Source organism: Asparagus officinalis, chromosome 4, assembly GCF_001876935.1.
Source record: "Asparagus officinalis chromosome 4, Aspof.V1, whole genome shotgun sequence".
Taxonomy (NCBI): Eukaryota; Viridiplantae; Streptophyta; class Magnoliopsida; order Asparagales; family Asparagaceae; genus Asparagus; species Asparagus officinalis.
In genome coordinates, this window is record NC_033797.1 from 56,838,274 (window position 1) to 56,851,073 (window position 12,800).

A 12,800-nucleotide genomic window follows, 5' to 3' on the forward strand; every position below is an offset into this window, starting at 1 on the left:
CCACCCGAGGACGAGCCCTCCCCAACGTCGGCAGTCAGGTAAGTTTTCTCTTCTTTTTTTTTCAATTTCTCAGGATATTATGTATTAATTCTTAAATCAAAGAAAAATAAGGAAGCATAGAGTTTATACCTTAGATTTCTCCCCTTTCTTTCAATGTCTTCCTTCCTCTTCACTTCTTCTATTTTCATTTTTAACCCTAATTTCTCCTCTTTTCCTCTCCTTAAATACTGTTGGGAGGCGGTGATGTGAGGTGGTGAAAAAAATCACCGACTTACAATTTATTTATCATTATTATTATTATTATTATTATATATTTTCTTTTTTTTTATCTGGGGCTATTACAGATGTCCTCCAGTCATCATCATTAACCCCTAGAAAAAGGTTTTTAATTTATAAGAAATATATGCAGAAGAATATGTCGATAGCAAAAGAATGAGGTTGAACTAAACATATGTACATATCAACAAAATATACCCCTAATTAAAATACCTTAGAATGTTAACATTTCAATAGTCACATGAAATTACAAATTTTAAGATGGCTACCTTCTTCATTTCATAGATGCATTAGAAGTTGTAGGAACATCTACAAGAATTTAACTATTTAGATCATTTCTAACCCACGAAATTTCATCAGATTCAGGGCATGCATTCACCTTGACATACAAATTCTCCCTGCTCAAATTCTTCTTCAACATTGACCTCTACGATCTCTGAATCTACAAATTGTAGGACATCATAAGTATTCCTCGGCCTCCATCGGCATACAACACTCCATCCCAAATGCTTCAAGCACTTTGAGTAGTATACTTGAAATACTTGTTCTGGAAATGTAAATGGATCATCCTCAAAAGGAAAAACATGTGGGTTTACACTTGTCAATCAATATTCATCTATCCAACTCCCATAGTTCTCCTTCCACTTTCCTGTTCCAGTCTTCATATCATAGCAAACGCACTGAAATACATAAATGTATCATGCTCATCCCGAATAGTTGATACCGAGTATGTTATCAAGGTACCCATAGTATGTATCACCATTGGTTCCTAGGGTTGCAATTCCATTGTTCTGGGTGGTGCGAGATTCTTTGATAGACTCGATACCGAGTATGTTATCAAGGTACCCATAGAATGTATTGCCATTGGTTCCTAGGGTTGCAATTCCACTGTTCTGGGTGGTGCGAGATTTTTTGATAGACTCGATTTGAAACTTATAACCGCTAACACCAAATCCTTTATATGCCAGAACCTCAACATCCGAAAGTGTAGCTAGGCACAAAAGTTCCTAATCTAAATGTTGATTCTATGCTCAGTAGTCTGCTCTGATGAAACAATTAATGCGGTAAATGATAGTTTAAATTAGTATAATGACTCAGAAATATGAGATAAGAGAATTCTTACATAATGCTTAAGGCAATCATAAAAATTATCCTGATGATGTTTTTCCACACATGCGTCATTCCAATTACGACACATTACATGTATTTCATCCTTGTGAATTCTAAAGTCAACATGAATAGTTAGTAATAGAAGTATATTATTCCATACAAGTGTGTGTGTATATACTATTATATGAAACGAACTTACTATCTAACTTCTTCAAGGCAATCACTATTGAGGAGGATGAAACAATGAATCTTATTGATAAATTTAGGCTTCATTTTCTTGTAATACAGGTTTTTATGTGGTCCATCATGGATACTAAGAGGTCTGTTGACTTTTGTCTCAATCTCTTCATCCAAATAACAAGAACAAAAGGTGGTTACTTCCTCTAGCAAATAATCTTTCATAATAGAACCCTCTTGCCGATTTCTATTGCGTATATAAATTTTCAAAGTGAGAAGATACTTACAAAAAACTTACATTAAATTATGACATCCAAACTTGTAAATAGAATAAGTATATCAATCACACTAAATGAGAAACTATATACCTTTAAAAGAGATATATCTATCGATGTTACACTAGTCCGGCAAGCGTGGCCTCAGTTGCAAGATGAACAGTTAAGTATATGATGATAATGAAGAATGATGGCAGAAAAATATACTCAAGCTTGCACAATATTAAAGGCCTCTAGCTTCTCTAGCTTATCGTCCTCAATATTTTTAGCACACAATTCCCTGAAAAAGTTGCAAAGTTCATTAATCACTAAACCAACTAAATTTGGAATGGCACTCCTTAGTGATAATGGGAGAACGTGGTTCATGATAACATCACGATCATGACTCTTCAACACATCAATCTTGCCTTTAACAATCTTTATCTTCTTACTAAATGACCTGGAAACCCCGTAGGAACCTTCAACTCATGTAACACCTAAATGAACCTTTTCTTTTCATCTTGTGACATGTGATACAAAGCATCGGGAAGTACAAGCTTGCATGGATTGCCCACTTTCGAAATAGGATGCAGCTCTTTTCTAATGTTCCCCGAATGATCGAAGATCCCTTTGAGCTTTGACATTGTCTTTCGATTTACCATCTTTACAAAGAAGCAAGTTAAGTATGTGCTCAGATACTCCCTTCTCAATGTGCATGACGTCCAAATTGTGACGCACTTTATTTGTCTTCCAATATGGCAATTCGAAAAAAATGCTTTTCTTACTCTATCCTTATGGTATCTCCTATCTTCCCTTTTATTTTCCCAAAAGTCACATTGATTTTACCATTCGACCCGGATAAGGGGTCTGGACATGGACGATTCTTTGTAGTTCCATCAAAGTGGAAGTTGTCATTTTTGTATTGATGATTTTCACGCAACATATGAAGATGACCGCAATAACAAGTCTTATTGCTAAAGGACAACCTTTTTGATATTGTCTTGAGGTGACACTTAGGACATGCTTTGTAAGCATGTATGGATCAACCGGACAGCGTTACATATGCAGAAAAGTTATTGATTACCCACATTAAGGTTACACGCATCCTGAAGGTTGTCCCTAAGTGTGCATCGTATGTTTGCACACTGTTGATGAATAAAGACCTTAACTCTTCAATGAGAGGTTGAATATAGACATTAATATTATTTCCCATTGAATTCGGACCATCAATAAGAAGAGACATCATAAAGTGGGATTGGTCCATTGCCAACCATGGTGAGAGATCATAAACCATCATCACAATGAGCCATGTGCTGTGCAGATTGCCCTTAAAACTAAAAGGGAAAAAGTCATCGCTAGCCAGCCCAAGCCTGATATTACGAGGTTCCTTACTAAATGTTAGGTGCCTATTATCAAATCCTTCTATGCGGGCGTATCTCTTAGACGACTCATTCTTCCATTTTCACTTGGATGAGCATGATGATGCCAGGTCATTGCCATCGCTATCTTCTTACACTTGAATAGCCTCTATAGCCTCTGTGTTATGGGAAAGTATTGTACTATCTTTATAGGAATATCTTTCTTCTAACTATGTGCTTTCTTCTTATATCTAGTCTCGCCGCAAGTAGGACATTCTATCTTATCTGAATTTTCCTTCCAGTACAGTACACAATCATTGGGATATGCATGAATTTTCTCAAAGTTCAGACATAGATTAGACATTACCTTTTGAGCTTCCTACTAGCACTCACGCACATGGTTCCGCGGAGGGATAAAATCTTTTAAAAACTTTAGAAGTATTGTGAATAATTTGTTGCTCCATTTATTTAGACACTTAATCTCAAATAGATGGAGAAGTGATGACAACAGGGAGTGTTTTACATTCTCATAAATCGGCCTCCCGGCATCATTCATGTATTTATCATAATTGTCTTCATATTGTTCTCGTCCGGAAGAAAGATCTTCAATAGGATTAGTGTTACTAGGAGCAACCTCTAGCATTTCCTCCATTTCCTCACCTATAAATAAGTTGTCTTCTTCTTGTTCTTCTTCATTTGCATCACTAAGACCTTCAATTTCTCTGTGATGTACCCAAGTCATATAATCACTAACAAAACCATTCTTTACAATGTGAAGTCCTACTTCTTCCTCCACATGGTGTAACTTATTCACACATTATTTACATGGACAAATGAACCTCCCCCATTGAATCATATCGTGTCTGGCTGCAAATTCCATGAAAGCACCAACTCCATCAACAAAATTAGATTGTATGCATTCTAGGTGACTCATGTACATCCAATCCTTAATTCTTATGGAGTCATGGGCCATGCTAACCTAAATAACACAATAAATCAGTAACAACTCCTAAAAATATTGGCCATTATATAGTTACCTCCGGACTTCAACCTGAGACAAGATAATATTTGATTTTTCTTTTTAAATGACAGGAAAAGAGATGTGGAACTTAATGGCAAAATTATAGAGGTCCACATTGTAAATGTTACAAGGCATGTATTATGAGAATGCTTAAGGCGGACAATGGAGGGCTAGGGTTCACGGAGGTAAGGAGTGAAACTTCATAAAACTTCATAAATTACACTAGTTTAGAAAATATGTATAAAAAACCATAAATTACCCTAAATTTTCTAATAATTACTCAAACATATAAAATTGCATCAATATCACAGTATGCAACATCATAAATAATTATACTCCAAAACAGTGTCATGCACAATTTTCCTTAAAATGCTTAAGTATTTCTTGTCTTAATTATAATATATTGAATTTCTTATATGATATGAACACATAAGAAAATACCGGCAGTTAGGTATTTAAAACTGATTTAAAAAAAGACATCGATGTATAAAATACTTTAGGTTTCGGCACATGAGCTACAATCATAACAACCTTGAAGTTTTAACTTAGGATGGGGTTTAAGACTAATTAGCACATTCATCCATCTGCATTGCACAATTTGTTGTGAAACATGAATTTTGATCGATTAGAAATGAATATTTTGATGTGAGAAAAGAATTGATAATTTTTCTATAGTTTGACACAGATCCTTCAAGCTTTCAAAGTCAAACATGACATAAATCACCCCCTTCTATAACTGAAGTGAAGCAAACTAGTACAAAATTAAACTTCAGAAAGAAACTTTCATTATAAGCAGAAGTTAGTCCATAAATTTCCAACAAAGGGAAAAAAAAACAAAAGTACCTTGCTCCTGAACACCAAAGGACTGAAGCTAGACTTGAATTGATCAGAGAGAGGAACCCCCAAGAAAACTGAGTCCTTAGCACTTGCTTTTCCCTGCACAAACGCAGATTCAACTCCGCACTTGATACAGTGTTGATCAACAGAATTCAATATTAAGTGTTATATACCGTTTAATTTTATCAACAGAATTTAAGAGAGGAAGCAGTGTAGTAACAGCCATGACGCTACACCTTTCGTGACGTGTACAACTACTTCATCACAACACTAGTCCTGACTAATCTTTGTTTTGCCTGATACAACTATTTACATTCATACCTAAGCCACATATTGGCACGCAAGGCATGCTGTAGATCAAGACGACATGTCTCTAATTACTATAGCTCTCAAAATACAAGTGAATTAAAAAGAAAATTATAAACCAAAAACATCAATTCCACAAATGATGAAAAATGCAATACATACACATAATGAAATCAAAATCTCCGTCCATTTGCCATGCCAGGATTGTTGGGTACCGACTCAAACTCCAAGTCAAGTGCGGTCATAGTAGTTTTCTTAGAGGCCAAGTTAATTTGGCGGGCAAGTCAGGTGTGCCTTTAAATAAGGCATCCTATTCTAGAGTTTCAGAGTAGATAGAAGGAGAGAGACAATATTCTTGTAATCAGAGTTTTAGAGGGTATAACCAGGTTTAAGGGTATTGTGAGAGATAGGGTTTGACAGCCTTTTTTCGTGTAAAAGATTATAATTTAGAGGTGATAGTGGATTGATTTTGATCCTGTGGTTTTTTCCTGTTGAGGATTTTTCACGTTAAATCTCGTGTGATTCTATTTGCTGCGTTTGGTGATTTTTGGGGTTTTTACGAGATCTAAAAATCCCAACAAGTGGTATCACAGTGAAATTCGACGGTCTGTGGAAGTTTGAGCGGCGTGCGATTGATGAAAGCGTCAGTAGTCGAAGCACAGTGATCGATATTGGGGAAAGGAAAAAATGTACTGTAGCAATAGGAATACTATAGCAGCGGGAACAATGTTGACGTTGGTGAGGGTTTTGGGTACAAATTATTAAATCAAATCTGATGGTGCAAATTAATTTGTCTTTTGATCGAGGGTTTGAAGGTAGATTTTGGTGATCCAGGAGTCGTTCCTAGGTTTTTTTCGACATGCTGAGTTCGTTTTTGATATTGGTTTTATTAAATTTAATCTCTACTGTGACTGATTTGAATTTTGATTGTGATTAAAGGATGATGACTTCTTCAGATCCAAAGTTCGATATTCTGCTATCCAACGTTTAAGCCAACAGCTTTCTAAAGCTTCTTACATGAGGAACAAGTTGATATTTAAGAATCCTAGTTTTATTTATAGCCGGAAATTCCTCTAGCAGCTTTCTTGGACTATGATATTATGGTTCACCGTCCAAACTGAATAGAACCATGCAGGAAGATTTAGGTGAACCCAAAATGTTGGCCTAACAACCTGCTCAAGTACGTAGAATTTTGCGTCAGTATATCTCCAAAATAACATTTACACTTTGATACCTCAATGACATCTCGTTTGGATGTTTTCTTGCTTAACTTTTTAAGTCACATGGTTTGTGAGGATGCTTATAAATATATTGGCGCTTGCATATGCACGCTACATCAAAATTAATGTATGTCGAAACAAAATTCTCAGAGAAGAAAATAACTGCTAAAATATACTGATAGTACAGGAAAAATCATGTCCTGTGTATTCTGCCGTCAAGAGAAGGAAGCTCTGAATAATAGTAATGGAAAGATGTTTTACGCTTCCTTTTGTTCTTTTTCAGCTAATCGCCATTGTCCTAGTAATATGTCAATTAATAATCTCATATGAGTAGTTAAGAAAAGATTGTCATAAGCAAAGACTCGGTAAGTGACATGATGAGTAGTACAATCGATGGAGAACTTGAATGAAAAGGCTTCACATACATGATAGTAATGGATTCGTGACATACAACGCAGCGAAAAAAGCATATCATGACGATTAATCAAAATTAATTAAAATCTAGAATTATACCTGAAATGTTTTCCGAATTTCTACAATAATCTGATCTAAGATCAATCTGAAAAAGCTTTCTCAAGAGAAAAAACCTCCAATTGAAATCCACCCGTCACCGAAGAGGAGCAATACTGAAAGATAGGTTCTCATATTTCTATTTCTTCATATTATATTCGTAAGATTTTCTGTCTCTTCATAAGACTACATATGAGCTCTATTTATAGACTTAGACTAGTCTTAGATATTTTAATTTTAAACAATTCTTAATTGCTCAAAACTCTATGCATAACAATTAAAGATAGAATAGATTTGTTCAAAAACTTTATCCATAACAATTAAATATAGTAATAGATTTGTTCAAAAACTTTATCCATAACAATTAAGGACAGAAATAGAATTGTATTGCATGTATACATCTTCTAATAACATTAGTGAGACCAACTGGGTCATATATCAAGAAGCAATTATTAATCAAATTAATAATTTTAATTTAACAATTAAATCCCTATCCGATCAACTGTTCATAAAAGCCCTTCCATAATATGTGATTAATTATTAATAAACAATATCTTACATTCAGTCCCCTCCAGTATCATTTATTTTAGGCAACTCTTTTAAGAAAGATAACTCACCTATTTGCTCATGCCTAAATTACAATTCCTATGAACATAAATAAAAATCATTTTGAAACATCAAAATATTTTATTTTTATAAGAAAGTAAATTTAAAAAATATTTTTAAAACCACCCACCGACAGGAATTTAATAGCTTCATGGGAATGCATAATAAATTAACTCATCATAATGAGCATACTAGATCCTATTTAGACATCCATCATTTTCCTAAATAAAATTTAGTAACCCAACGTTTCAGGTTGTGTACCGCTTACTTAACAAGCTTAACTATCATATCAAAGCATACTAAATTATCAAATCAAAAATAGCAATATCATCAAGTCAAAGGGACCATGCAACAATTTGAATTCTCTATTTCTTAGGTGATTCATTCTAGAGAATTTAAATACGGTCTAGTGCTACACACATCATAATGTGTGCTTATGACATACACACGGAGAATCTCCATTCCCGGTGGTTGAGATCCACCACCACATCTTATATATCGGTGTCATGCATAATAACCTGTTATAACAAAGTTATCCTCTACTAGTTATAGGTTAAGTACAAATTTAAAAAAGTTTCTAAGTTAGATCATATCTCCAAGCAAGTGACCATCACAGTGCATGATCTAACAAAATAACTTCTAAGGATATATAACAATTATATAAATAATATCCAAATTATATATGCAACAATAAAATTTATTAACATTACAATATTATTACATAATTTGTATTGGATGTTCAAGGGCAAATTATTATTACTATTCCAGCAATCTCCCACTTGCCCTAACATCCAATCAGATGTAATCCTTACTTCCATCTGTCAAAAACGTTTTATGACAATGATCTATAAAAGGACATTAAATGTTATCTGCTTAGTCATTTATTAAACCATCACATATTTCTTCTTATTAACATTTAATAAGATAATTTTTCCTTCTAAGCTTTTCGCAACAACTCTATTACTATCAAATAATAGATAGAAAGAAAAATATTATTAAAAAATAATATTAAGCTTATGGAGAAACTCATTTATCCATATTCCTTCTTTAATGGTTTCACATGGAACTACATATTCTACTATTATTATTAATGATATAAATATAACCCGAAACAGACTTTCTATTATTAGGATTGGATTGAAAACTACTTATAAGATCAATTACTTCCAAAAAAATCAGTTTTTTTGGGACACATTTCCTTAAAGAGTGATTAGTTATGTCTTATAGGAACCATTCATTTCTTGGAATCTTGTTAAGTTGAATCTTCTATGGATCTTATCCATATAAGTAGATTATGACAATTCTATATATCTCTTTCTCTATCTATATAGAGTTTGAGATCTAAGATATAGAATATCAAACGAAAATCCTTCATAAGGAACTAAATCAAAATCCTTCATAAGGAACTAAATCATACTTTTTGTCAAGACATTAAAATATCATTCATAATGAGTAATATGTCATCAACATGCAATGATAGGAATGTAATGGAATTATTTTATTATTTCTTATACATACAAGATTTCTTTTTAAGGATATGATTAAAAACAATTTCCTTAATGATCTCATCAAAATGAATCTTTGCTTAATTAAGTTCATATATTTGATTGATTCAATTAATCAATCTTATCTTCTTGAATTTTACTTACTTGATTCTATAATATCTATAAGTAAATATTTTCTTTAAGATATCCATTCAAGAAGGTTATTTTGAAATCCATTTATCGATATCTTATATTAGTAAATATTTTCTTTAAGATATCCATTCAAGAAGGTTATTTTGAAATCCATTTATCGATATCTTATATTCATAACATGTTGAAATGATTAAATCGATATCTTATATTCATAACATGTTGAAATGATTAAATGGATCCTTATGAACTATAATATTACAATTAGACAAAAAAAAATTCTTCAACATTTAATAACTGTTTGTCATCAAATGTGACATCAGCTCACTTACATGAAATCATGTCCAACATGACTTTTGTGTAAGTTTTAGGATTTTTATTCTCCTTGTTACTTTTCATCAAATATATATTAACAAGGTTATCGTACTATACAGGTGGATGAAAATCCTATTTGATCTCCTAATTATAATTAGTGTATTCAACAATAAATTAAGTAAGTAAATCTCTATTTACTTTATTACTGGAAGCTCCCACTAAATTTATAGAATCTTCAACTCATTTGAAGTTTCTCTCGCTGGATTAAACAACTCTCCCATTAAAGAAAATAAGTTTTCTTCTAGAGTTATATCAACCATTGCTTAACAAACTTGATTTTACAAAAGAACACATTCTAATAATAATTATTGTCTGAAAAATACACTAGGACTATCAATATAATATCTAGTACTTTCTTTAAGATAACCTACCAGTAGGATGTTATTTATCTTAGACTCCTATTTTGTCCATATTTTATTCTCTAATGAGAATACGACAACTCCAGATCTCCAAGCATTGTACACTTAATTTTCTTCATATCTATGTCTAATATGGAGTGAAAGAAAAAGATTTTACAGGAGTTCTATATAATAAATAATATACAATCTCCAATGCATAACCTATAAGAAAATAAGAACAGGTAAATGCCTAGCATAAACCTAACCATATCGAATAAGGTTTAGTTCCAACTTTCAGACAATAATTAGGAGTGGTAAATTAGCAGATGTCAATTACTAACAATTACATTTTGTTTATAAATCTCTTTAACTCCTAAGAATAGGAACTTGCCATCTGGATCAAACCGGATGACTTGATACTTTTATCAAGCTCCTCTTTAACTTCAATCTATATTCTTTGAACTATTCAATAACATTCTAATATATGATGCAATCGTATAAATACATCAATATATAAATGCATCATATATGAATGCTATAAAATAAGAATATTTAACTATTGCTTTAACATTTAAATGATCATATACATCTAAATATATAAAGTCGAGAGTACATAAGAGCTTTAGCACCATTCTAGAAAAATAGTTTGGTCATATGTCTCTTAGACAATATTTATAAGTTGAGAAATATTCTAATTTAGAAAATTCAAAGGACTATCCATTATCAATTTATTGATCTTATCAACATTAACATGACCTAATATTTTGTGCCAAATATAAGTTGGATTACATTGATCCAATCTATATTTTAAGAGATTTATCAATTCTAATATTTTGTGCCAAATATAAGTTGGATTACATTGATCCAATCTATATTTTAAGAGATTTATCAATTCTAATAACATTACATAAGAGTTAAGAGTGACAATTATGAAATATAAACAATTTTAATTTCATAATTGTCAACAAAGAAAATTCTAAACTTTTAATAGAAATTCTATTTTACAAGAAAATAGACAATCACTACTATAAAATTTAGAAAATAGAAATCAAATTTCTTCTAACTTTAAGAAACATTAAGATAATCTTTAAGTTTTGTTTCATGCCCTTTACTCAAAACAGAAACAAATTTCTTATTATTTATTATTTTTATTTACAATACTGAAACTAGGGCTTTTATTTCTATTGTCAAAGTTAATTTTTTGTTGTACTCTTACAATAATTTGTAAGTAAGTAAAGATCAATATTAGAATCAATACATCATATATAAAAATCATTTACGTTAGTAGACTCTACTAATCAATGGGTGAACTGTTTACAAAAGACATTTATGTGACGCCCCTGGGTTCACACAAGGCTGCAGTCCTAGGTGAAACCAAGAATGTCAAACCTGCCATGCACCACACCGTGCATTAACATGTTTCACCATCACAATTCTATCACTCTAGTAGAGTCAATAACCGGTGTAGGTACAAAAGCAAGTAAAAGATAATACAGAGAATAACTGATGAAATGGTAGAGATCATAATAATATTTCATCATCCAACATACCGAAGTACAAGGTCAATGTCTGAAATGAACAAACTAGAGATCATAATAATATTTCATCATCCAACATACCGAAGTACAAGGTCAATGTCTGAAATGAACAAACTGGGGTTTTCAACAAGCCTCAAATACAATAAGTCTGAGTAAAGGAAATAAGGCATACAACATTTACAACATCTATAACATAGTCCTCAAACGTCTAACAAATACAACGGTGGAGCTCCAACATAAAGCATAACTAGAAAAGATAGCTGAACACTAAAGTGTGTCGCCATCAACCTGCGACTCTCCGGGCTCCTGGCTCGTGACCTGAAAGGGGGAGGGACAACGAGCATCAAAGCGCTAGCGAGCAACATCACAACCAACCCCAAGGGAGAGGGCTCGTTGTATAAGAAAATACAGTTATCACAAAATGTATATGTATAAATAATTGCCCTGAAGCAAAGGGGGTCTTAGTACTTAGGAAATTTCAACACGAGCATAGGTACGTCGAGCGAAATAATCCAAACAAGGAAACCCTCATGTATATACCTTGTATCTCAAATTGAAAATCCCTAAGTACCAAACCCGGAGTCTAATACGGGAACAGAAAACAAGTAAAAGGAAATACAACCCATCTCAGACATAAATACAGTATTAAGTAATGACCTACATGAATACCATGTCGTATTCTACATAAGTGTCATATCATACTCACATGGGTGACGTGTCAGAAAACGATTAAGTGTCCGGAACATAGACTATATAAATTAAATGTCCAACCCATAGACTGCATGAAGTAAACGTCCAACTCATGGACTGAATATAACCGTTGTCCAGCGCATGGACCGGTTGTGAACGTTGTCCACGCCTGGACCGGATGTGACCGTTGTCCAACGCCTGGACCGGGTGGTAATGCGTATCCAGTATGAGGATTAAAAGGTATGTCCAACACGAGGACTAAGAGGTATGTCCAACACGGGGACTAAGGGGTAGTGCTTATCCAACACGAGGACTGAGTTTAACCTAGTTTTCCCACCACATGGGCCAAATAGTAATCGTCGATGAGATATATGAGGAGATATACTTATACAAATTTCACACTCAACTCGGTGCGTGATTCTAAACTGGCATTTCAAGCCATCTATCATGCATAGATACTTAGTAAACTGAGAACCAAAGTTAGAAAGTCGAGGCAAACACTCGAACGAGTGGAAAGTTCAACAAAAACAAACAGGGCACAATAATCTGT

The 12,800-nt window shown here is 33.0% G+C and overlaps 2 long non-coding RNA genes across 2 annotated transcripts in view; one reads left to right on the plus strand and one right to left on the minus strand.

Annotated features, from left to right (window-relative positions):
• The window catches only part of LOC109835967, a 7,015-nt gene extending 1,836 nt beyond the window's left edge, over positions 1-5,179 (minus strand). Inside the window, exon 1 of the long non-coding RNA XR_002245756.1 lies at positions 5,040-5,179. This is a non-coding gene — a long non-coding RNA (uncharacterized LOC109835967). The remainder of the gene's footprint in view (positions 1-5,039) is intronic.
• The window catches only part of LOC109835966, a 48,305-nt gene continuing 35,505 nt past the window's right edge, over positions 1-12,800 (plus strand). Inside the window, exon 1 of the long non-coding RNA XR_002245755.1 lies at positions 1-38. This is a non-coding gene — a long non-coding RNA (uncharacterized LOC109835966). The remainder of the gene's footprint in view (positions 39-12,800) is intronic.